Raw genomic sequence first — 27971 nt, 5'->3', positions numbered from 1 at the left:
CATAAATTAATTTGTCTGAAATTGATAGCTAGAATCAATCTGAATGCCAATATAAAGTCACTGGGAAAAAAAATTAAAACTGCAATCCAGATCCAGAACAACAGTAACTTTATGTGTAAACAGAAATACAATCAGCTACACTGATACTGCTCACTTTGTAACATTGCTGCAAAAACATCTAACAGGAATAATCCGGCTTTCATTTTGAGTTTCTTCTTTTATTCAGGTTTGGGTAAGCAATGTTAAACTGAAAAATGCTTAAATTGCCATGTTCTCAGCACTGCTGCTATAACCTTATCAAGAATATCAGTGTTTCTGCACCAGTCTAATTAAAAAATACAAGAAATTCATTTCTGAAAAGGGAAAAAAAAACCCCACAAAAACCACTGCTTCACATACTTGTGTTCTGCCTCACTATTGCTTGTGATGATGCTGAATATATGCCATTAAATGTGACAGCACAGATAGCCTACAGCTCAAACAATTCCATCATGTGCCTGTGTTCTATTACCACACAGTTTTCTGGACATATCCTGTCCAGATCTTGTCACAGCACAGCAGATGTGGCAGCTCATTCCCTCAGCAGTAGTGCAGGGTAGGAACCATGGCATGAAAACTGTGTCTTCTCTCCTTTTATTTTCCAGTCTCCGATTTGCGGTGCTGAAGCATCAGGATTGTTTCAAGTTCATTTGAATTGTCCAAATAGCCTGACTGTAAATAAAAGTGCCATTTGACAAAGGAATAACTCAGTAGAAAAAAGCTTTTGACTTTGCCACTAATCACTTTGTATTTTAGAGCTAACTCCCTCTTTCCTCCAAATCTGAAATGAGTACAAGCAGGACAATAAACAGCCTCCCAGCTTTTAGGCACTATCGAGCATGAGAGCAGACTACTAAAAACACAGACCACACTGGGTATCTGTACAAGACAACTGCACTTGGAAAAAAACTGAGTTATATAGATGAAATCTAACCATGACTCCTAGCAAAGGGGTTGCTGAATAACTCTAAGACCACTTAGGATTTTAGACATGATGAACAAACCTCTAACTATCCTAACTAGATTTTAGGCAAAACTGTTAATTGCTCTCAGGTTGTATTTACCTTTGAAATCTGCTGTTTCTTTTTCAGATCTCAAAAGAAGTTTGACTGCCCAGAAGCTTATTAATTTTCCCAGACTTATCAGTCTAGTTTAGCAAAAAATAATAAGCCTACCTAGAAATCTTGTCCCACATTTGCTATCCTGCATTTTTTTAAAAAGAAGCTATATTCATCCACAGTATTCTAATCATCTTTAAACCTGTCACTTTAAGAGTCCAGATAGTAAAAGAATCTTTTGCTCCTGTACAAATTTATGTATAATGTATTAATAAGGCTCAAATTCTATATTCAGAAAGCAGATACGGATATTTATGAATAACTCCAAGAAAACTGCTGCACAGAAAATACATTTAAATTCCTCCCTTCATTTTTCATAAAGGATGATGGGTAGTTTGTTACACTGATAATCACTTGGAACATGCAAAGGGATGTTTCACTATATTCCTGTGTCTTACTGGTGGCAGTTACCATGCTGACAATACTTTTTTATTCATATAAAAAGAAGCAGACATACAAGAACATGGTCAAGTTAAGAGTAGGTGAAAGTCATAGCTTTATCTTACCTGTACTGAAATTTCTCATCTAGTGGGAAAACAGGTACTTTTCTAAAAATTTACACACCTGTACTGAAAGCAAAAGTTCAATCATCTTGGAAAGAGTACTACTGTGTTCATATTGAATCTTTACTTCTAGGTGGAGGGAACAGAGGGTGGAATCAATTCTACACTAAATACACATTCAAACCCTGTATTTCTGTAAGACCTTTGTAAGATGAGCAGCACCCGTGCTGAGAACTGCCTACTGAGAATTCCAAGACTCAGCCTTTAGATAACATATGGCAGCAATGGATAATGGACACTCTAGGAAGTGGCAGATAGAAAAATGCCAGTTAAAATATTTTAACAACAAGGAGGCAACAAGCCTTTCAAAAGGAAAAAAAAAATCTCCTCTTAGAAGTAAATCAAACAAGTAAACTGTACTTTCTTCAAGGCAAAAAGAACAGAGGATGCAAAACCATGCATCTGAAACCAAGGACTGAAGGCCATTCCAGCCACACCTCTACGCAGTCTGTAAGTAGCAGCATTTCATTCCTAGAGGCCATTGGTGTCTGCTGTTAAAGTGAAAAAGTCTGGTAGGTAACAGTATAACTGATGTGCCTCCCAGCCAAAAATCCTTTCTGCCATAAAACTGAGTGCTAAGCAGAGCTTTAAATAAAGTTTGGAAGTGAAATGTTCTCAAACATTAGCCTATGATTTCTGAAATTAGAGGTCAACTCTATTACTCCTTGATGCTTGACTCCTGAAATTCCTTAAAATATGGCATTTGCTTCCCATTTTCAGGAACGCACCTCATGCAGTCAAGCATATGGAGTCAATAAAGGTGTCTCTTCATCTGCCATCTGAAGCTTTATTTTTCTCACTTATAAACTGCAACTGGTTTTAGTAATAGCAATCCCTGCACACATTTGAAATGCACTTCCATTTTCCACATTGCAGAGCTATATGGCTTAGTAAATACATGCAATTTAGCTTCAAAACCATAGCTCCAGGCGCTACATATCAAGAATTTTATATTACGAAAATTAATGCCTATTTTGCATATGCTTGAGCAATAAATTAAAAAGTTATGTCTTATATATATCAATTGGGATTTTCTTAGCCTTCATTTTTAAAAAGAATCATGCATATAGAGTTACTTTTTGGTTTCTTCTCTGGGCTTTTAAGAAGAGACTATGAATTTATTTCAATTCACCAAAAGCAACTAACTAGAACTCTAGGAGTCTCGTATTTTGTACTAAAATTTGTAGGTGTTCAACTGTATCAATATCAACCTCTGAATTCAATTCTCCAACTGAAAAAAGATTGGCACCTGCGTGTACAGTAATCATGCCATTACCCAAGTAGAATAATCAAAGTAATAGTCATAATTTCTTTCAGCACAGAAAACTGCAGTCCTGTATCAGAGCTGAGAGGAAAATAAATGAGGTTGTGATAATTGCTGGAAGGGTGGCACCAGGACTAAATAATGCTTAGATGCTGTTCTCTCCTGGAAAGCCCTATTTCATCCTGAAATCTCCATTCTCCTACGCACATGGAGCAGAGACAAAGACATGGGTATTACTGAATGCACACTGAAGGTGCCTGAGAAATAGGGCAAGAGTCTTGCTCTCTACTTGCTGACACAACCTCACTTCTTGCATGGCTTTCTTTTTCCAACCCTAGGCTGACCAGTGACCAAGGTATGAATCCTGGAGTAAGCCAGCTTAGGGACTCTTCAAAGTAAAGCTACAGTAGAAGTGGCCCAAGAGATGGCCAAGGAAGGGCCAACAACTGTTGGTTCTTACTCCTCCTCACCTCAAATAGAATGGAGAGCCTGGAGACAATTTAACAGTGCTGGCTGGAATGCTAGGCCACAGACTTGTGGGACAGAAAGCTTAATCATGAAATCAGCAAGCTGTGTCAAAAAACACTTGAAACAAACATCTCACACAGAACTCATTTGGGAGAAGCCTTTCATTCCTGCAATACATAAACCATAAAGAGGACAGAATTGGAAATAAACCTTTCCCTTCCTGTGTGTCTTATTTGTTTCACTCAGAATATGCCTCTGCTCTAAATTCAGATTTAAACTTGGGGATGTCATGCTTCAGAAAGTAAAACTAATGTGGAAAAGATGAAAAAGAACTTTCAACATCCAATCTAATACTCTTTTTACCTCCAAAGTAAAGATGGAAACATCAATTGAATAAAACAGTGGTAAGAGGAATCTATTAGCTTATTTCCCTGAGAATCTTATGAGTTCACATGCATTGTTAGGAATTATACTACCTGGTTTCATGAATTCCACTAATTTGAAAATGTATTATTTCATAAAACCCAAAAAATAATTACATAAATTGGAAGAATTAGGAAAGAAGTATCTTCCACTTCACAAGGGCAGTGAGCAAGCCAGGGTGTTCACTCCTAAGAAAGAGATCTAGAAAATTATAAACATTTTCATTACAACAATTTTAACACACCAGTATTTGAAAGAAACACATACAACATATACAAGTCAAGTTCAAAATAAAGCTGGGTTTGTTTGGTGGTTTTTAAACCTTCAGTCTACAAAATCCACAGTAATGTATTTTGTGTTCATCCAGCAGTGGGATCCCCCTGGAACTGGAGCAATCCCAGAACTGTCCATTACCACAAGTCTTGGTATCAGCAGTGAAAGCCTTTCTAGAGACACTTTCTGAAGGTAACTTTCAAAGTCTTTCCTACATTACAAATATACTAAATGCACCAAAATATAATTTTCTCTAAACAAAATGGTATTCATCAAATCTTCAACCTATTATCCCACACTCTCTTTTGTAACAGACATGTCGATAGAACAGCATCGTCAATCAATCCGATAGATTTTGAGTGTATCCGCAATGAATCTACTCTGCAATAAATTGGCTTGAGTCATTTAAAAACTCCTATCTTAATGCTAGGAGAAGAAAAATTATTATTTTGATCTATTCCTCCTCCCCTTAAAGCACCTTGGGCAAGGGCTAAGCATAAAAAGAAAAATAACCAACAGCTGTATTACAGCAATGAAGCCTCAAAAAATGACTGATCAATCCAGAGTAAGAAAATATAAAAGACATCATTCTATATAAAATACACACAAAGATTTTAACTCAAAAGTTTTCAACTGTGTCAAATGTGTTATAGTAATTAAACAAGCAGACAGGGTGCCAAGGTAGTAGGTGTAGGTAGTTAGAACACCCATGTTTCCCCCCTTTTAAATCTCTCTGCAGTTTACTAAAGCATTTAAATTTGTATCCTTTCACAAACACTGTTCCATTAAGGTACTTAGCAAGAGCACCACAGGCAATGATGACCCATAAACCTGTATGTGGGTTTCTCTGCTAGTGTCTACAGCACCACAAAAGGAGAGTCAGGATTTTCTCCTCCCTCCTTGCATTAGGCAGGAATTTGCAAATCCTTTTCAGAAACGATTCCCATTGCACTTCCTCCTCAATGCGTGTTGCATTTACTTCTCTTGGATGAATCCCAGGTATGTTGTACTGCATCTCATACTCCTATCAGCTCACCTTAAAAGATTTCCTTCCTTCATGAAATGGTTGGGCCTGAAAATAAGTAATTCACCACAATTTCATCAAATGGCACTGAGCAATTGCTTAACTCATACTGTAAAGAAAGAAGGTTCACCAGATGGCAGTTTCTGCTACCCAAATAAAATGCATTTCTGACATTTGAGCAACATAGTAGTTCAGAAAGGTGCTGAGGAGCTGAGTGCTCCCACCTTTGAACAATTTCAAAGAGTCAAGAACACTCAGCATCAGCACTAATAGTTCAAGCCCATGTCAAATCACTTTATCTGAACATGTATTTAAATATGCAAAGTAAGCTACATATATAACTGAAAACTGCACAGAAAATAATTAAGAGGGCCAGTTTCCCAAGGCAGAGGATCAACTGCACGGGAGTACCAAATCACCCTCCCAAGACTTAACAAAGAAGTCCTTCAGAAGAATTCCAAGGCAGTATTCCCTTATAACTGAAGGCACACAAACCTATTTCAAATACTTCTGATACTGTAAGATCACCCTAAAAAGTTTCCCCCAAAGTAACTTTTAGACTGATCTATCATTCTGTTCAAATCAATTCTCTTCAATGCATTGCACGAAGGAAGACTAGCTGAGATACGGCTGGCATCAATGACAGCACCATGAAAACTGAAAATTACCTCTAAAAGGGTTTGAGAAGAAAATGCTCAACACTGTATTTCATATCACAGAGTATGAAACAGAGCATGTTGTTTATAATGCTTTCTCTAAGTATTACCATTAAAAAAAATTAAGATGCAGTAAGACACAGACAGCAATTTATAATACCAGTGATCAGGTTAAATGACAAAAATTTAAAAAGAAAAACATAATGCACTTACAGGTTAATACCAAATAATAGGCAACAGTTCCACAGGCTACTAAAAATTGGGTGTGAAATGATAAAATGGGAAATAAGGGCTATAAAAATGCCTTGTGATAGCAAACCACAAAAGAAGCCTCCCATGGGAAGCAATGGAAACCAACTTTCATGCTATTTAGGCTGGACAAAAATGTTTAAAAGATCTGGAGGGAGAGAAATCCTACAGTGGGAGCAAGGAGTCAAAGATGAAAATTTTGGTTACACACATAGATAAAGAATGCAACAGTATGATGAATTACCAAAGGAACACTGGAAATTTGAGAGAAGCCCAGAACACTCTAGGTGGGAGGGGGACAGAGAAGGAAAGACTAGAGAAGTTCTTCGTCCCTAATATTTCTGATATTTACATCAATTTTCCAATGCAATAAAAGCAAGAAACAATCTCCAAGCAGAATTAACAAGCACACAGAAAGGCAATAAATATGGGTTTAAAATGGAACATCTAATAAGAAAAGAAAGTCTTTCTCTTTTCTGCAAATGGAGGATAATGACAATTTAAATAAAAAAACCCATAGGAAACCATATTCATAATATACGGTTTCTGCAGGCTACAAAAATCATTGCGAGGTGCTGTATACTGCAGAGTTTTATGACATTTTTTGGCTGAGTTGATGATTAGGAGATTACATAAGCTGTTTATTACTTGCTGCAGCCTATGGAGCGCAAAAAAATGAACTGGTCATTTAATTTACACTAAATTTGTCCCAGATAGCAGAAAAAAAAAAAAAAAAAAAAAAAGCAAAGCAACTCACTGAAGACAGAACAAGCATTAAAATGCTGCAACCGAGAAAACAGCACGATTTTCCAATATCGCGTTGTACAGAGAAGAGGAGTAGTTTGGTAAAAGACAATTAGTATAAAAAAGCTCTTGAACTCTGCCTGGACCCATGGATTAATGCCTAGCAACAGAAATGTGTGCATGTGTATTCACTTGCATGCGTGCATGAGCATAATGGTTGTGGATGGACAAGGGAAGAGCTCAAGAATGACACAGGGCAAGAGAGGGAAAAGAACGGCAATTCAGTCATCATGTCTTCCCAAAGTCTTAACTAGAACTAATCAAAATGAATTCATCTGAATGTTTGTGATGGCCAAGAATTTAGTCACACATAGTCTGGCTGTCCAAATGAATGGTGAGGAAAGGGCTCACATCAATCAACTTCATGTGAGAAGATTGGCACAACTTCAATAGGGATTGACAGAGTTCAGTGTCTGCCAGACTGATGAGCCAAGCACCAAGCCGAAAATGTTCTGACTATTCATAATGACATTGCAGTCTAGGGCCCTTGATTAATTAATTCAGGAACTAAAGCATTCAGTTACTGTAAGAAGAATATTTGAGGTAGCTGTTTCTCACCCTTTACTGTATATGAAATCCTACTTCTCTGCACTTGGGCCTGCACTGGTGCCATTCCTCCAGTGCCTCTGACTGCTGCTATGCTGGGTCTAATGTACACTCCAGTTCCTCCCCTCCCTCAAACAATTTACTTTCCTACAAAATAAATAAAGCCTTGCAAATCCTCAGTGCCTTGCCTTTGAGAGATTTTGCTAAATGGGCCTTCTTCAAGCCACAAAAGAAACATTTGTCTTAATTGTTACTAATAATGTTATCTTTCAGCCCTCTCTGGAAATCTCTGACCAACAGCAGGGCCCTCACCAGGCACTGCTGAAAACGTCGCTAGGTAGCATTACACATGCAGGCAATTAACAGCTTAAAAAAAGAAGGTTGATCATTTTATTGCATTATTGTTCAGACAGAAGAAAATTCATTTTCATTAAGATAAGACCTTTCTACTCATTCTCAGCCCTAAATCTGGTTAGATGAAGGCAAGGTGTCTGCTATATTAATGTATTCCAATTAAACACAATTGGGTAACACAAATAGGAAACTTGAACAAGTTGTATTGAAGTTAGGGAGTGCTGCTACACTTTCTTGGGCATGCAGTCAGTCACACTGACTGTGTTTAATGAAAACCTTGAAGGATGAAAGACATTATACTGAAGTCAGATTGGAAAAATCCCCATACTCAGCTCTCCCCAACCTAAATTATCTCAGCAACATTGTCCGTGTATTTGAACAGAGTAACCCATACAGACGCAGTCTGTAGTTACCCTTTGTTCCTTCCAATGTGCATCACTTTGCTGCTTAGCAATGGTGCTCTCTGTAGCATGATATTTCCCTAAAGTATCCATCTGCACTGAAAAAGATTTTAAAGGGAAGCGACAAGCTTGACATAAAGAGTAGGAGTGAGATCCCAGAAAAACAGCAGCAAGGAAAAAAAACAAGGTTTAAAGTTGGGAGAGTTTATTAATTCACCTTATTTCTCCAGTATTCACTTTGCAACCAGAGTGCATTTATTTTTTGAAACTCCATTTGTTCAAAAATAATACTTGCATGCCTTTTGCTAGAACAAAGTCAATCATCAACGAGATTGTGGCCCATGTAAATGAGGAAATTTAGCTAGAGTAATACATGTGCTGCTTTAATAGGAAAGTGAAGATACATTTCCTTAGCTTTCATGCCTATTTAAGCAATCTTTTTGTTCTAGACTAAGTCTCACCTTGCAGAAGACCATTAAGCTACAAAGCACAGAGGATTCACAATGCACAGGCATGAAGGGCCCTTACAGGCCACATACAATGCATCCTAATGGAAATACACCTGGCAAAAAGGAAAAAGGATGCAGTAAACTCACCAGATTCACAAAGAACACCCTGCTCCAAATTACAAATTGTAACAGACACACAAAGACTACCAGGCCTATTATAATCCAAAAGCTGTATTTATAGGCTTGTGGCTGTTCACAGCTTTCAATTTAGATTCAAAACTCCAGTTTTGCTCCTGTAGTGAATAATATATTCCATATAAAGACTATTTTCTCCTTCTTAGCACTGGGAAATATGACCTTTAGGACATTTTGGCTTAGTTCAAGTGATTTGGCTGCATTTCTCCCTTCCCTCATTCCATTTCAATATAAGATTATATAATTCAACCTCATCTGGAAAGCCCAGGGAAGCCTACAGGTAGAGAACAATGCACCGATCTGTTACAAAGCAGCAACTGGTAAAGAACATTTTATTTCCTCTTAACTTTTAATCAAGCACTCTGCATTAGTTTCTTGTATGAAATAAGATTTGTCATGCCAGTACCTAATTCTGAAAATCAGCTTAAACATCAGCTATAAGCAGAGCAACAGTTATTTCAAAGCTGAAGGACAAGACACTCAGGGAAACAAGAAGTCTGTTAATTTAAACTGCGTTACTGAGATCCAGAGAATCTGAATGAAAATGAGACCATCTATTACTAAAGCAAAGCCATCCCATCAAAAATGTCTATACACAAAATGACTCATTTTCTTTTGGCCATACGTTAAGGTGACACCTTCCACCACACTGCTAACAGCTCTAACATGGAGAAGGGACTTTTAAAATCTTTACTCCCTCCTTCTATCCTGTTTGTCACTGCTGTGCACTTCAGCCTCCCTGGCCCTTGGCACAGACACCTCTATGAAAGCCACAGAAGTATTGCAAATTGACTAACAAGATTAGCAAATCCACGCTTGACTTGTTCAATAAGGTGTTGATGCATGCAGATATATTTGCTGAAATTACTTCATCCAGGAGCCATCAAATCTCACTGGAGCCCCTTCTATTTTCAGTCCCTAATCCCTAAACCTTTCTAACCTGCATACAAGGGGGGAAAAAAAAAAAAAAAAAAAAAAAAAAAAAAAAAAAAAAAAAAAAAGGGAGCTGAAAAGGAAGGCGAGGAGATAATGATGCCCTCCGTGAAGGCAGCCGATCAGGAGTGCCTCCCCCAGCCCCTGCACATACAGTCAGTGCCAGCTGTAGGCCAATTAAACCCAGCCGCTCGCAGGTGTTCACAGAAATGACTAACACAAAAGAAATTCGCACTTCAGAACTGCAATATTTAAAAGCTTTGAGGTGGAACCAAGAAAGATAAAAGCCCGAATTAAGTTTATTGCCACCTTGTGCTTCACTCTAATGCAGGTTTTGAACAGGGCCTCCCATTGGTATTAAAACTTGGATGAACATCTGCATTTAAAATACAGGAAACTGAGCACGTGAAGTGCTTTTAAAATGCCAGTTGCCATAGTAGATGGGGGCTTTAGTATACGTTCATTTATTATTATAGTTGTACAGCAATATGGTAAAATATATTTGCCAAGTGGGCAATACAAGCTCAACTCTAAGTCAACATAATATGCTAGATTGCTTAGATTTTCATAAATATTTTTGGTGCTTATTTTCCCTAAACATAACTCTCATTTCCCAAAATAACAATTTCTTTAATTTTTAATGAGAACAAAACCATGGCAAGATCTTATCATGCTCTCTTACTTTCAGATTAAAAACCACAAGAGGGGAGAAAAAGGGAAAGAGAGGCAGCCACTTGACAACTCTCTCTTAAGTGGTCAAGTGACAGGAACTATCTGATAAAGTGAATTCTTTCCCTCTCTCTACAGAGCAGCAGGCAAAGTATCTGTAAAATGAATTTCTCTTTGTGGTCCTATACCAAAAATAAGTATACAAATTAACATCCAAATGTCTTTAATTCCCATGATATGTCTATTAAGCAGCAATTCTCCATAAGGCTGTTTAGCTATCCAAACAGCAGCCTAAAATTACTATCTGTATAAGCTTTCTGTAACTTATCACTGAGTTCCTATGAAAAGCCATTAATTTTGGCCTCTCTCTATCTTGGTCTCGCAGGAAATATTCTGCAAAGGGATGTAATAAAAATGTGATTTCTGCCATCATTTCATTAAAATTCCCTGTTAAATTTCTATCTGAGCAGTGTACATAATATAAAAAAACTCAAGGCTCTTATTAATGGTGCTGTTCCTTATGATATGGACTTTAAAAAATAATGAAGACCATTTCTTACTTGTAAGAATATTGTTCATTTTTCATTCCTATTAAAGTTTAATCTGGAAGTTGTTTAAAAATGTTTAAGTTTCATTACATTTCAACATCTTAAGAAGGGGAAAGAGCTAGCAAGTTCATGAGCAGGAATGCTGTCACTCATCTGTCTCTTCCACTGATATCTCAACAGTAAATCACTCAACCCATCCATGACTCAAGATACCCTCTGCAACACTTTACTACTTACCCATCTCACAAAAGCACTGTGAGGCAAAGTTTGCTGGAGATGTTAAGCTCTATGGGTGGAGGATGATAGAGAAGAGGAAAAAACTGGCTCCTCCGCAGTATCTCTAAAGTTTTGGGAGAGAGTTTTTAGAGGTTTTTATTAGGGTTTTTGGTGTGGGTTATTTTGTTTTGATATGATTTTTGGAGGGTAGTGGGTATTTCTGGAGGATTTAAGAAAGCTGAAATCAATGCAAAAAATTGTAGGCAATACCCAAAACCAAACACATTAAAAGCCACCAAGTGTTCGATATGGAAACGTTCTTGTGAAACACTACTAAGATGCAACCCCAAACTGCCTTTTAGAAACTGGAGAACCAACTTGTGTAGAGTGTTAGTCTGGTTCTCAAAAGTAGAAACCAGGCAGCTTTTCCCCACAGCAACAGCAAGTTACTTCACATTTTAAGAGTCTCCTAGAAGGAATGAGTGGTCTGTCTTTCAATGGTCTTCTCGCTGCCTCCTTACCTGTAAATACTTGGTGGTAAGACACAGTTCCACTCTGATCTGAGTCAATATCTTGCAAGGGCACATTCCTACACTCACTGCCACTCAACTCAACCAGCCTAAGTCAAGAGAACAAGACATTGTTCTGTGGCAACACTGAGTTAAATGAAGTGACAGTAACCCACCAAGAAAACTAAAATTAAGCTATCAGAACTAGGGCATGCATGCATCTCTTTACAAACACTGTGCTTAAGCACTTTCTACAATCAGGTCTTTTATTCGGGGGTTTAATTTTAGACATCGAAGTATAAAAATTCTGGCCCATACATTTAATGGAAGCGTGCAATTGCCAAGCTGAGAATGTTAAATCTAATTTTAGTTTCTCTTTGCGCACTTGTTTTTTCACACAACTTCTGCAACTGAATAGGAAAATATCTGTGATATTTTCTGGACTGTATTCACAATACTCAATTTAGTCGTTGCATGTGGTGTAGTTACAAAGCCTACCCCAGTGAGTTGGAGCTGTTTCATTATTGACAGTGAGACCAAAATTTAATTCTAAGCAGTTGAAGTATTTTCTGGGGATTTTTTTCTTTAATTCTGAAAAGACTTCTATTAAAATTAACACTAATATATTGTGATCTGCACACATTCTAAATTAGAAATTATAAGTTCACTGTAAGTCTTCCTTTTCGATCTCTTTGTGCAACTATCACGTAGTTATTGTGCTACAGGCAAATTTTTGAATTTTCTTCCTCACAAAGATGAGCTCGTAACAGGGATATATTGATTTAGGCTAGTTTCATTACTACTAATGCTCTGCTAAATTTTAAAGACAATGCAATATTGAACAGAATAATGTGTTCTATTAATAAGCATGCTATTGAAATACTGAGCAGATTTATTGCATTTGGATGTTCAAATAAACACTAAGATCATTTTATATATATCATCTCCTGCCTAAAAAGATGACTGAAATGGGATTTGATTTAAAAAACAATAATAAAAGCAACAGAAAAATTGTCTGAATAATTAAACAATGGATTTTAATCAAAAATAATATTCTCCAATCAGATATATGTGGGCCTTGTTTAAAGCAGTAGTTATTCCTTATTCATGTAGATAAAAAGGCCCTCTAAAGGCACTGGCTGTAGTAAAAGTTTGAGGAAAGAAGTTTAAAAGGAGATTTAAGGTCTGCTTTGTAAATGAAATAAAGCAAAGATGGCAAAACTTTAAGTTCACACTGCACAGCACTTGGCTTTTGCACACATACTTAAGCTGGCTCGGGAACCAAAAGTTAAGTATCCATGTCAGTGCAGTATCTGCTTGAGCCTGCTAATTAAGCTTGCTGAGAAGAACTAATTACTGATGCAGCTCTACTGCTTCTGGGAACTGAGCTAATACCACTATGTGGTACAACATATCAGCCTGTTCAGGGGGTACCTGACCAAAGCAGGGCACTACCATGCCCTCAAGTAATTCATTTCTGATAACAAACAACACATAAAGATCCTGTTTCTTCACCGGTGACCCAGCATGTGATCTCCCACAGGCCCTCTCCTCCGTGCCTCATCTGCCACAAACAGAAAATGCTCCTGCAAGACTGCCTGAGCAGGGAAGGACTGAAAGACAGGAAAATAAGCACCTTCTGAGCACTAGCATAACTGCAGCCAAGGGTTTGCACACACTGAAATCTCCTTCATTAACTCTGCTACAAAGCGTCCTCATTTCCTGCATTCTTGATTGCCACAAATATTGTACTAAGTGCTCAGGTTAAAAGAGAACACTTTAAGCCATTTTCCAGCACAAATTTGAGCCACTATAAAATATCCACTTCCTATCTTGCTCTAACAGTTCTCCATAAGAATATTGCTAAAATTACATCAGAATCCAAGCTGAGGGGGGGAAAAAGCAAGATTGTAATCAGACTAGCAAGCCCTGCTAGGGCTAACAACTGCTGCTTACTACTGGTAGAAGATAACAGCGAGGCAGGCACAGAGCACCACTGTGCTCCCAGCAAGCATGCTCTGTGGTCATCCTTGTCTTTCCATCTCTGCTATCACCTCTACATATTTTTCTTTCATTTCTCTCTTGCTTGCACCTTAAACCATAAACTGGACAGGACAGGAACTATGTTTTATTTACATGTGCAGTGTCTTCCTAAATTACTCCAAGATTGATGACTGTGGCCCCTCCATTTTCCTGCACCTCTGCAGTGACACAAACAAAGCAGAAAATCTGGATTTTGTTTCTGGTTTACTGCAGCGGTTCACACAAGTAGACAGCTCCCTTGGCTGTCAGTGTGTATTTTCAGGCTCAGGACCTTGTTGCCTGCCCAGAACACCACCAGACTGCCCAGTAAAGAGCCCATACACAGATGTGAGCATCAAGCTGTGCTTCTGCAAAACTGCAGCATGGGCCAGAAATCTGTGTCTTCCTTTAGTATCCATGCTATACCTAAAAGAATAGAGCTTGAGCTTCTAAACACTAACACAATATAAACAACCACACTAATTTTTTACAACCTGCCATTTCTGCTTGCACATGCTGCCTGGCCTACAAAAGGTTATGCATATAAAATTGTTAGGTTACAGTTATTATCTTGTTAGAAAGAACATTTTAAGAGCATTTGAGGAATGAAAGAGCATTTTTGTATTAATATTTCAGTAAAACTACAAGTGTGTAGTACTTGCTTCTGATGTATGAAAAACTAATTTCAATTCAGTAATGCAGCATAACTGCAACACCAAATCCCAACATGCCTCCAAAATCTTAAAGATATGAAATTAGGCCACAGCCAGACCCTAACTCAATCTTCACTAGTTCAGCAGAGAACCTTCCACCGCCTAAACAAGCTCTCTAATCATGGCTATGTAGAAATCTCTGCCTGTCAGATATTAAAACTTTATAATCCCAATACTGATTAAGTGTATTTTAAAATGTTCCCAACAATTATTGTCATTACAGAGGACCTCTCATCAACCTGTGCTTCATGCTTTCTGCTGTTCCTCCAATCATTTTATTCCCTACCCACATTCTCTCTACAGCTTACCACAAAAGCATAAAAGCCTTTTTTTAATTAAATGATCTCATCTTTGATGGGCAGCTGAACTTGGCAAACTGAAGACACCCACTGTGTAGCAAAGGCATATACTTACCCTTACTTATAGAGTAAATGACAGAGTTTCTTCTGAGGTTGGGAGAAATATCAACTCTGGATGGGTATCCACAAAGCCTTCTAACAATGCATTTACAGATATTCCTCACAACACCTATCTCAGAAGACTACCCTCTCAAGAAACAATACCCTGGATGAATTCTTCTTCTGGGAGTTATCTGCTGAGACAGCCTTATCATAGTTCACAAGTGTCAACAGAGCATGGCTATGCCGTCTCCCTGTTTCTACCCTTTGTCTTTTTTTCATTCTGCTCTTACATTCTCATTTCACCCATTTACTCCATTATCTCCAGGTAAAAACTTCTTACAAGTTACAATGTGTGCTTTAGGTAAACGTTATCTAAACATCAGAAGTCTTCTGATTATCTTCAATCATTCTTAACCTATCTTGGTTTACCTAGTAGATTATTTGTCAACTACTATGAGCCCTCTTCTCAATTATGTCCTAAAACAAGCTTAAAAAATGAAATTCATAAAAGAAATTAGGATTAAATACCTCAGGTCTCACTAACATACAGTCTTTAGCTAGCCACTCAATATCCTTCCACTCAATCTTCTTCAAAGGATACACCCCTTTCAGCTGACATTCTTCAAGATTACTTCCCATGCCCCTAACCTTTTTTAATAACCAACTGGAACAATGATGAAATGAACCTTACCAAGTGCTCACTGGTCATTAGCTCCCTGCCTAGCCAGCACCAGTACCTGGTGCCAATCCTTTGGTTTCCATGAACAGGCACAGTTCAGGCACATTACTGCACCCTCAGTTTAATTAAATGTGAAAACTCATGTGTCACCTAGCGCTCTGATCCTTGCTTAGGACCAAATTGAGAAGCAGGGCTCAGAAGCAGCAATCTGAGGAGCCTAACACAACCCTGCTGGCATTTAAATGGTTTGCCATTTTGCATAAACACTTCTTATGGCTATTTTATATCTCAAAAATGGAAAAGGGACAACAGACTTGATTGATCACTCTTATCCGAGCTCAACTGTTCTTATTTCAACAGAGGACTTTGGTACAAAGGAGTAATGCCATTATGAATCATGACAGTGCTTTGTTCTTGTGGTTTTCAAGCACAGAACTTGAAAAGCTTTACAATTGCTGGTGGGAAGCACTGTTGACCTCATTGTACAAATAGTGAGCTTAGGCACAGAAAGCTGAAGTAATTATCCAAAGGTCACAGAGTGAATCAGTAGCAGATGCAGGACAAGGAGCCACTTACATTCACTCCCAAATTCCACCCCTCCCCACCCCCCTCACACTGCTAGGAAGTTATAAGCGTAAATCAATAACTGAGGTCACCAAAAACTTTCTGCATGCAGATTGCAGTGAAGTCACCCTCAAAGAAAGCAATGACAAAAGGGAAGGTGCTTAATGAATTTTTCAATGGTCCTTACATAAGGATACAGCAATCCAGGAGGAGGTGAGAAGGCACTCGCTCTGGAAGCCCTGTAACAAGGCTGCAGTGACAAATCATTACTCCCAGAACACTGCTCAAGGAAATGTAATGCTGCTGTCTTCCAAATGCTGGGTTATAAAACCCTTCACACATACAATATTTAAAACTGTGAATTACACCTGAGAATGTATCCAAACTTCTAACAGTATCAAGTCATGCTAATGGTTATCTGTTTATAGGTCAGAAGGGCAGTAAATTATTGCAAAGGAAAGTAGTAAAGCCACATAGTTGTGCTGTTTAACAGGTGATAGTGAAATGTAGGTGATGAATGGAAACTTCAAGTTTTTATAGCTCCTGCCTCAATCCATATTCACTTATATAAAGATGTCACATTTTTAAACATTTAAAAGTCAAATTGTCTGGAGAATAGATTCATATAAAATTTATTTTCAGAAACTGATATTTAGCCTACTGCTATCAGAGTTGATTGCTCTTATGTATAAGCTTTATTCAAGTTTCTACAGGTTTGAAAATACAAAGACTGACATTTTGGATCCCATACTCAAGTGTGTCATTAACCAGAAATTGAAACGGGAACATTTCCACTTTCTCAGAAATACTCAGTTTGTTAGGGTGATAAGTGTATTAGCTGTTTTTGAGTTTTTGTGAAGCTACTAAATATGACTCTATTTCAACACAGACAGGAAGGGGGAGTCACAATGGCAAAAGAAAAATCCTGAATTGGTTCCTTACCCAGCACAATATGCCCTGAGAATTAAATAGTTTCAAAGCTCTGCCAAAATAGATATTTGTAAGTGGCTAATAGCAGAAATGTTTTATTCTGTTTATGTCAAAGACACGTTTGTCAGGCGCTGGACAGCCAGACAAATCAGGGTCTAATTAGTTCAGTCAATTCTCTCAGTTTTATCCTTTCAGTCTATACTGAGTTATTAAAGCATCAGAAATAAAATGCTACTGAGACAGCAATAAGGGAAATAAGATGTCAGAACTCTATTAACAATGGCATTTTCAGGAAGCAATGTAAATAGAAAATCAAATTTATGCAAGAAATATATATCAGTAAGTAATACTTAATTTAATCATGCTGCATTTATCTTCAAAGCAGCTTTCATATCCAACTGATTTTAAAAAAAAAATGCTTCAACGCATCAACATTGTGACTTCTTTGGAACAGTGACCATCATTCAGATTCAAATTCAGATGCCTACCTAATACAAGAGGATATTGGTCCCCAGTCCAAATAGTACAGTTATACAAATAACAGTATGTGAGCAATAATTTATTCCACCCTCGACATTTAGCCAGCTCAGAAAGAACGCATGACAGTTAAGCAGTTGCAAGATAAAAAGAACCGGAAAATGCCACATTCAACTGAAATGACAGGAAATATTTAGGTAGACAGAATGTAATAAATTTGGCAGACTTATGGGTGTTTAATTGCCCCTTTGTGAAAAGAGATAAATACATGTGAAAACTGTAACTGTGAGGACCAGTTTCTGGGAGGAACAGCTTTCTGTTAGACGTGTCTAAATCTTCATTACTTGAATACAGCTGTCAGAGAAAGGAAATTTTCCTGACCCACAACGGTGACGGTTGTGCTGGCAGCAGCAGCTCCCAGCTCCATGCCTGGCACCCAGGGAACAGTGGTCTCCTGCCCCAGAGGGCTGCTGTATGTACCTACAACTTACTGGCCTTACAACAGTTCACATCTGCTAAAACACACATTGATATCTCTCCTACTTCAAAAAGCATCTGCCACCCAAATAACTGAACCTTTTTACTCCCAGATGTCCCCAGAATGAACTTTTTTCCTGCTCCATACCACTGTGAAATAGTACACCTTACTGTGATGGCTGGCAAGTTCTACTTCAGCTCTCACTCAAGTCATCCTGTCCATCAAACCATGATATGGAAAGATTCCTCATTAACACAGGAGAAAAAATTGGTGATTACATCCAAAGTAAGAAACGTTTCTCCTAGGCTTCTGATAATTTAAAAAATGACCAGCCCTCCACTTTACAGTGTTTCTGATATTTCAAAGGGTTTTCATAATGTCTTTAAAGTTATTATTTCGTGTTTATTTTAACAGAAAGCTTAATCTCTTAATTCAATCTCTTAACTTGCTCCTATTACAGAAAAAAAAGGGTTAAAAGGGAATAATGAACATCTCATTTTAGTTTTCCCAAGGTGTCTTTGACAGCCTGTTACCTGGCATTTGTTCCCACACAGAAATGCAGACTTATGTGGGTTCAAAAAGTTGAAGACAAATTAAAAGGAATATCCAAAATACTTATTAATTTTAAGAGAAGGGATTAGTTCGTGTAAAGAGCCTTAATCATATTCCTGAAAATCAACAAGCCAGATGAGAAAAAAAACATGCTCCTGCTTATTACTTAGGGTTGTGCGTTTCACATGTAGTGTTGATCATCTAAGTGATGACGCCATCTAATCATTCAGGAAAACATAAGTAGAATATCTTGATATTTAATAAAAATTAACAAGGTCTTCAGAAAGAAGATGCCCAGATTCATCTAAACTGAATTATCTGCTGGATCTGAGTAACTTTCTGCAGGTTCCTCACACTTTCACTCTTGCCATGTACACAGGGACCCACAAGTGGCTGACATTGCTGTCATTCATCATTAGAAAGAAGGAATCAGGAGTAACTTTCCAATATGTACATGTCCACTAAGTCTGACTGACAAAGCACTGAAAGGGAAAAGCTGTAAGTTTTCAAATACTTTTTATAAAGCAAATCTACAGTCCTCTACACTTACTTGTTTTTAAATAAGCACACTATTACAACCACAGTGTTTTCAATAAACTGTTATAACAGAATGAATCCTTAAATAAACTGATAATAAGAATGCATTAGGGTGTGCCTATATAACAGAGGACTCCAGTGTCATCTTGTATTTTACTCACAGAAGCACATACTCTCCATTTCAGATGATGTGATTCTTTTTACTTCTGATGAATAAACATGTGCATTAAATGGATCATATAATATGTCTATCTGCCTTGTATCATACAGCATTGGAGGGATGAGTTTTCCCTATGTTAAGTACTTGTTTTTCCTAACCCAGCACAAGCAAAAGACTAACTTTTTGTAAGAATTAACTTATGTATGGAGAAGTCCCAGGCTAACTGAGCTCTCTTTACATAATCTTACAACTAGACCTACAATTCAATTTTGCATTTACACAGCATTTTAGATACACTGAGCTTACATTCTCTAACAAACCTGGGCATCATCTCCTATTTAAACTAATCCAGAAAGCAATTAAATAATTTGATGGTGATACAGTAACAGAACAGAATTAGGTCCCAATTCATCTACTCACCATCCCTCACCTACCTGGGTAGATGACAGTAGCAGTCCAGCTGCGTGCTTGCATGTAGAATTCTTATAGTCAGCACAAGTAATGAAAAATATTAATCAAAATTGCTCATGTCCCTTTAATGATATTCCCATAGAAAAAATTAAAAACAATGGCCTAAATATTTAAATACCTTTTTAATGTATATCAGAATTCACATTTCTGAAAGTTGAAAGGATTACCTCCAGACCTACCCCTGAAGCTTGGAATCTCTGGTAAGGGCATAAGATAATGTTTCAAAATGCTGATATCAGCTGATTAACCAGAATGTTCAAGTTATAAATAAATAAATAAATCTGAGATTTAGAAAAAATTGGAAATATTATAGTTGCACAACCAGACAGATTATTATATTCAAAGCTTGCTTACACATGTGTCAGGTCAAGTGGGAATGCCGAACTTGTGCTGATGTTTCAGCCATAAGTTTGTGTCTTCAACAGGTGCTAAACATGGTTTTATTAAAAAGGAGGTTACTGTTGTATTATTACTACTTTTTGCTGAGGGACTTAGGTTTCTTTTCAGGGCCCTGTTTTCTCTGGGAAACTCACTCACAGGGAGTCTCCCTTATTTCAGTTCCGTTTTAGGAAAGATTCTCTAAAGGTTCATTTGTTCCTTGTTTTTCGTGTTTATTCATATATATAATTAAAAGACTTGGCAATCTTCCCCGAACTTTTTGCACAAGTTCAACTCACCATTGCATGGCTTAAGTTGGTTTAATAGCACAAAATGACTCTGAAATACGTAGGGTTTTTTTCTTTATACTTATTTTTACCTAATTAACAATAGACAAGTAAATTATTTTTCTTAGCAATCTAATGACTTATCACTTGTGTGCTACACTGCGCATTCTGTATCTAATCACTTACTATTACTCAAAAACTTCTAGAAGAAGATGAAGAAAGAAAAGTGACAACACCCTAAACCTTCTATTTTGTCTTTTGCTCTTTAGACTCCTCACTTTTTCACCCAGTGACTTAAAAATCTTTCTAATTTACACACTTACACTTTTAGTTTTTCTATTTAATTTTAACAGTTGTTTTCATGGTGTTATATGAAATTCAGTGTTTTCTTGGATGTCAGAGCTAGGTATCAGAAACAAGGGCACCCTCTGTGCCTCAGACTCTAACAGTGACTTACAAGTCAGTTTGCGTATTCATTCACATGATGTTTGCACCCAGGAACACAGAACAGATGGCTTTCTGCACTGGCAGTGCTGGCCAGAAGCAAGTCTTTCCACATGTATGCTGATACCAGAACACCACTGTGTATCCCAGGTCCTCTATCCCTCTCAACTTCAAAATCTCCAGAGACCCCCTCCCCAGGTAGTGTGCTCACACTTAATGCAAAAGTTACATCTAAAAGTAACCATTCTATCTCCTTCAACCCCATGCCTAAATGTGCACATTCATTACAGGGGACACTCTCAAATACACCAAAACCACAAATGACAAGGAGTCCCAGAGCTGAACAAGTTCTGAAGGATAGGCATTCAAAAAGAAGACACATTAACTACTGAATGCTGCAGTTCTTACGAGGGGCATATGGATCTCTGGAAAATAAATGGTCTCCACAGCTGTCACTTAACATCCAGATGAGTTAAGTTGCTCACAGGCAACTACCTTTGCAGTCCTGTGCTCTCACTTAATGAGATGTGTTCTCCATTAAAATTTTCAGTTTCATTTTCTGTAACCATGAACATAAATGGTTCCTGACTAAAATGATGTTCTCAATATGACTGTGGATAAAAGCTTTTCTGCTCAGGTTTAAAAGTGACAGCCTGCAAGAATAAGTTCTTGACCTAGTCACAGAAGGGACCAAGGTTCTTAGGATCACACAACTATTTAGATTGGAAAAGACTTCTAAGATCATGAAGTCCAACCATTAATCCAGCACTGATCACCACTAAACCATGTCCCCAGCTGCCTCATCTACATATCTTCTAAGTGTTTGCAGGGATGGTGACTCCACCACTTCCCCTGGGCAGCCTGTTCTAATGATTGACCTGTCTTTCAGTGAAGAAATCTTTTCTCATATGCAGCTGAAGCTTGTCCTGGCCCAGCTTGAGGTCTTTTCCTCTTGTCCTTTCACTTGTCCCTTGGGAGAAGACCCTGACCCCCTTCTGGCTACACCCTCCTTTCAGGTCACTGTGGAGTGTGAGAAGGTCACCTCCGAGTCTCCCTTTCTCCAGGCTGAGTTCCTGCAGCTCCCTCAGCCACTCTTCCCAGGCTTGTGCTTCAGACCCTTCCCCAGCTTTGTTGCCCTTCTCTGGACATTCTCCAGCACCTCAGGGTCCTTCTTGCTGTGAGGAAACAAAGCTGAACACAAGATTCAAAGCGTGGCCTCACCAGTGCCCCCAGCACAGGGCGAGGAGCACTGCCCTGGTCCTGCTGGCCACACTACTGCTGACACAAGCCCAGTGTTATTTGCCTTCTTGGCCACCTGGCACACTCCAGCTCATGTCCAGCCACCAAAAAACAGCACCTCCAGGTCCTTTGCCACTCAGCAGGTTTCCAGCCACTCTGTCCCAGCCTGGAGCTGCAGGGGGTTGTTGTGACCCAAGGGCAGGACCCAGCGCTTGGCCTTGTTGAACCTCACACAATTGGCCTCAGCCCATGGATCCAGCCTGTGCAGATCCCTCTGCAGAGCCTTCCTGACCTCCAGAAGATCCACACTCCACCCAACTTGGTGTTCTCAAACTGACTAAAGGAGCTCTTGATTCCCTCATTCAGATCATCAATAAAAGCAACAGTGCCCCAGCAGAGAGCCCTGGGGCACACCACTAGTGACCAGCCCCAGCTGGGTGTAATTCCATGCACCAGCACTCTCTGGGTAGGGACATCAACCAGGTTTTTTTCCACATTCACCAGTGCACCCATCCAAGCTATGAACTGCCAGTTTTTCCAGGAGAATGTTGCAGAAGATAGAGACAAAAGCTTTACTAAATCACAGGCAGACACCAGCTCCAGCCTAATCCACCAAGCAGTTCTTCTTTGTGAAAACTCTGGAGTTTTAAAGCAGAGACACTCATCAGATGCATCGTACAACTAAGGTAATTGATGTTCATAATTCAGCTCCAGAGAGTAAGAGGAGTTTTTGAAATTACACACCAGAAAACAGAAGACATCCTGAGTGTTTTTCTAGTCTGCTCCAGTCAGTAGAATTGTTACCACTTATGGAGAACAGATGGGGAAAGATTTAACATGGAATTAAATGCCTCTATTAAAGTTTAATGAGAAATTACTTTATTTCAAGGCAGAGACCAACTTCAAGGTAATCCAGACTTCCAAGAGAGGTCAGAGGACATAATTTGCTTTCCCGTACTCTAAATCTTAGTAAGTAACTCAGCCTGAGAGCCCATGCATATGTGTGGGTAGCTTAGAATATTTATGCTTCAGATTGACCATTTTCTTGCTCAGACAGGGGAAACTCATGCATCCCTTTTTCTGTTGATGGTACTGTGAAACATCTTTGGCACATGATGGCACTGAATGTCTACATGATGTGTTTCTACCCATGTTCCAAAATCTGAAATTATACAAACAAAGCCTCAAAATGTAGAGCAATGTGTGTTACTGGAACTCTGAGAGATGTGTCAGACATTTTTGGCACTTGCCATAAATAGACGACAACCAAAAATTGTTATGCAATGATATTTAATGCATTCACTGGATCAGAGACAGGTAATCACGCTGCTATAAACAAAAATCACATGCAACGTGTATGCACACTTGCAGTAAATGCTGTAGACACCTGGTCTGTGCTGATGACACCTCACCAGTTACATTCTGCTTATAGAAGGAGATGAGTCCAGCTGTCTCGAGAACTTAAGAAATTTGTCCTATGGTGGATAAAATCCTGGAAGGAGACTCCTTACAAACTTCAAATGGCAAACAGTGCATCAGAAAAACTTTAAGTTCAAACTTTTTTCCAGCTCAAAATGAAAGACTCAAGCTAAATCTTAGGGTATTCAGAACTAACTCGAAGAGATATTTCTGCAGGCAATCATCCTGGTACAGACAGATAACGAATTCCCACCTTCTTAGCTGAAAGAAAATTACACCCTCAGCTCTCATGAAAAATCTTTCTGCCATACAAAGACCAACCTTTAGTGCCCTGAACTGATAATCACCTGGCTTTCATTAAATAAAGACACTTCTAATTAAACAACCTGATCAACACACAAAAATGTGTGCTTTGCAGGCAAGAGATGGCAAGCAATTTATCTTTCAATATAGTAATCACTTCTATCACACTATCTGTAATCTACAGTGATGAATATTTAGATTATGAAATCCTAGATGAGTTACAGACTGTATTCATTTCTACAGCAAGAAACAGCAACTCTGTTTGCATTTTCAGAAATAGGATTCCAGTTGTTGGATTGGCCCAGAAACATTTTCACTTTTTACCAAAATATGTCCTCACAGGATGATCTCCCTCTTGAAAGGTTGGTGAAGAGAATACACAACAGTCAAAGAAAAGTCCAAGTTGGACTGGAACTGTGCTAGTTAGCAAGTCTACACTGCACCAAAACAAGGCAAACTTCAAAGTATGTTAGGTTCTTGGTTCAGCTGGGCTTTGAAAGCTGCCAGCATGGATTTTCCTGAAGTTCAGGAATGTAATGTTAATTATAACATGAAGGACATGCCACACTTGGAGGAATCAGACAAGTCTAGGAAATGGGAAATCAAGGATGTAAGTACATGAGAAACTGATTTTCAAGAGTCTCAGATTTTGAAAAGGGATAAATACTGCTGACTCAAAAGGCATGTGCATAGGTGAGATGGACTATACAACAGTAGTGATGACATATGGCTAGGCAGCTGGTTTGCTTACACTCCTAATGACTACCAGGTAAACAGGTAACTCCACAAAGTGATGGACAGAACAGAAGTTTCCTTCCTCAAGGCCTGTAGCATAACACAAAATCTTTGACAGCAAGTGCATTCATATGCAGCCTTGAATCCACTGAAGAAAGCCTTACTCTCACTTCAAAGTGAGAAGATGCTGGTGAGTATGGCCACAATTCACTCTCCCAAGAGCCACTACAGCGTTAGACTGGAGAGATTGCAATATCAGATCTAAGAGTTTGCAAAGTGCTTCTCAAGGACAGGCAGTTCTTCTGCAAATTTAAATTCTCATGTAAATCCAGAGGTGATGTTTCACAAGTGTAAGAGTGTCATCAGAAGCCTACAAAGCCAAGAGGATGTTTTGATCTTGGAGAACGGAAAGGAAGGCACTGCCTTCTTTCCAGATTTATCACTCAACAGAAAAATATACACCAGAGATGACTTCACCCAAGGAAAATATTTCCATAGGAGGGATGGTTTTTAAAGCTAAATAGATGACACTGAAAGAGACATAGTCAAAGAAAACAAAATGAAGATGAAAATATCTTAAAAGAGACTAGAGACAAGGCTGATTAAAGATTGTAGAACAAAGAGAGGGTGAACTGGCACAGATCTCAGTTAAGAGGTGAACTGAGTGAGTTGAGAGTGAAGTGTGTATCACCAGGAATACAGTATCATTCACATCAAGAAAACAGACTGGGCAAGCCAAACAGTTCTACTGTGGCACACATTCCCGGGAATTGAGTGTGGGTGGAATTCTGTTGTGAATGCTAGCAATGCACAGGTATTGCAATGCTGGTATTTCCTTTTTGCATAAATATTTCATATTCATCTGCATTCCTGTTTTGTGTTAACAGTTTTTAGAAATGACAGATAAATTAACTATGACCTAGTATCTTAGAGGTAAAAGGAAAAAAAACGTTATTTTTCTTCATGCTATTACAGGGTAGTCTATGTTTGAAATATCACTGCTAATCACTTTGAACACCCATGAAAAAGCACCCAAAACCTGACATTCTCAGTAAAAAAAACCAGAAAGAATGAGGATAAAAACATTATCTCATTTTTACAGATAAGAGAAGCACAGAGAGAGATCAGAGGATTTGCAGAAAGTAACACAGGTAAAGCAAGGCTATTCCTGACAGTTACTCATGCTAAAACTGTCTCTGTCTGGCCTTGCAAAATTATTCCAATACCCTTGAGTCCCTAGTCAAATTAGTTCTTTATTTATTGTACCAGTTTTCAAGTATCTTTCAGATGGGCTCATCCATTGTTCCCATACAGCTGGGTAAACAGACAAAGTCAATTCTATCATGAAGGTTTACCTTGTAGCATTCAAAACCATTCACATATGTGGATTTTTTTTTCTTCTTTAAGCAAGCTAAGAATGTGCTTAAAGGTGACCTGTGCTGAAAAAAAATGGATCCAGGGAAGTTTGGGGACAATTACAAAGGAAAGGCTTCTGAATAATTACATGTTTCGATATCTTTTTCAAAGGAAAAAATTAATAAATTAAATAAGTAATGTCTGAAGCTTTAGTATGCAATCATCCATATTACGGGAAAAGCAAAAAAAAAGAAAAAAAGAAAGGACAGAATTTTAGTTGCCAAAATCAAAAGAAACCAAGGCTTACTAGTTTTTGCAGATAAAGGCTTTTTTTGACTTTACTGTGAAGTGGTACAAGTGCATTCAGCAATTATTAAGAAGTGATTCAGAAGAGATAGCAACATTATTAAAAAAGGCTAAAAAAAAAAAAAAAAAAAAAAAGAAAATGCCTTCCCAAAAGTCAATTTTATTAGGAATTTACCATATGCCCAAAATCAGACCATGTCTTTCAGGATGCTTGCATGATGCTTAGCATTGAACAGTACCTCATTCCTGATGAGGGCCACTGGCAAACCCCAAAAGAGGTGGCAGAGATCAGAACATAGAGGGAGAGGGGTGATGATACACCACTGAAAATAAATTCTTGATACTCCTATCTGTCTTTAATCCCACTCCATACCCATGCTTCTTCTACACAAGAAAGAACTGAAGTTTCACACACACACCAGAATCTTTGTGAATCAAGGGAATTAGCAGATGTGTTGGTAATCTTCCACAAATAAGAAAGAAATGCTGCCAGCTGTACTTGTAAATTCAAAGATTAACATTAATAAGCAGTGCTAAGACTACAGGTATTATCTTTCCTTAAGGTGACAGAACTCAAGAACTCCAGTTCTGCAGAAACTCAGTTGCCTGTCTAACTTTTGTGCCTCAAGTCCTATCCTGCACTGCAGAACAGCTACAGATTCGTCAGCCAGAATGTGCCAAATCAAACTGGATTCTTGCCACTGTTTGAGATGGCTCTGAAGCAGAGAGTATATAAACTAGGTCAGACATGATTACCTAGAACAAGGGCAATTTTCTTTACATGTCTGTGTAAAGCTTCTGAAAAATGGCAAAGACTGAACATTTGGGTGCTGCGGAGAGTATATCCAAAAAATCATTTTTGATAGAAAAGTTTAACTACATTTTAATATGAATGATATTTTCTATTAACAGCAAGGCAGAAGCCTATTTTTCAGTAATGCTCTTCCTTTACCAAAGTGCTATCTCTCTGAATCTGAGTCAACTTTAGTGACCACTTTAATATTCACTTTACAATTAATGCTTCTTTTTATGGGTTGGTAGAAGGTAAACCAATTTCAGTTCAGCTTCTAGGTATTGAATTTATTATAAAAAGTTATGTACTTAAAACTCCTATAATGAAACCAGAGGCATCATGAGATATTAACCTAGAGTTAATGCTGAGAAGGCCACTTTGAATAATTCAATTCATGTCACCTTAAGTATCTTTTCAAATGGAATTAACTTTATCTCACAAAAAAAGGAAGTTCCATGTTCCAGTTACTGATTATTGACTCCAAGAGAGTTCTGACTTAAATCATCTTACCACCATCTTCCCAGCAATTTTATTTCACTACTACCAGGATGTTTCTTTACATTCTGAGGGCTGACTTTCATTATAAAGAAGCAATATTAACTAAGAGGAAAACATGGTTTCAGAGTTACTGCTATCGTTAGGCGATACTAAAACAGACAAAAATAAAAGTTAACACCAAAGCATCTGCATTAGTTCAGTACAGCTACAAACCAGGGCTGCATTTCAGACACATGCACACAGCTACTGCAGTCGTTTATATCCTATAGAACTCCTCCTCTTTTTACAAAACTGCCATCGATGTTTGGTAAGGCTGCTGCTCTCTTGACCTGTTAATTGTCTTATTCTGACTGAAAACTCGGCATTTAAACACTGAAAGGAGATGTTTCCAAGTACCTATCTAAGCCCAGGGGAAAGTGACAGCTCATGATCCAAATTATGGTAAGGTAAGAATGATGGAGACAGCCAGGTGAAAAGCAGAAGCAGGAGGCATTAAGATACACGTGTAGCACTAGAAATTACTCCGAG

The 27971-nt window shown here is 38.2% G+C and overlaps 1 protein-coding gene and 1 long non-coding RNA gene across 13 annotated transcripts in view; one reads left to right on the top strand and one right to left on the bottom strand.

The window, feature by feature from the left end:
• KIAA1328 (KIAA1328 ortholog) overlaps positions 1-27971 on the bottom strand; it is a 172675-nt gene that overhangs the window by 71613 nt on the left and 73091 nt on the right. The gene's annotated exons all lie outside the window — the stretch shown is intronic.
• On the top strand, positions 517-4589 carry LOC111941085 (uncharacterized). The gene is made up of 4 exons (XR_002869839.2): positions 517-595; positions 2091-2170; positions 4243-4340; positions 4463-4589. It is a non-coding gene; the product is annotated as an uncharacterized LOC111941085 (long non-coding RNA).

This window comes from Cyanistes caeruleus, chromosome Z (genome assembly GCF_971803275.1).
Source record: "Cyanistes caeruleus chromosome Z, bCyaCae1.hap1.1, whole genome shotgun sequence".
NCBI lineage: Eukaryota > Metazoa > Chordata > Aves > Passeriformes > Paridae > Cyanistes > Cyanistes caeruleus.
The sequence above is the reverse complement of the archived record's forward strand: the minus strand, read 5'-3'. Positions and strand labels throughout refer to the sequence as shown.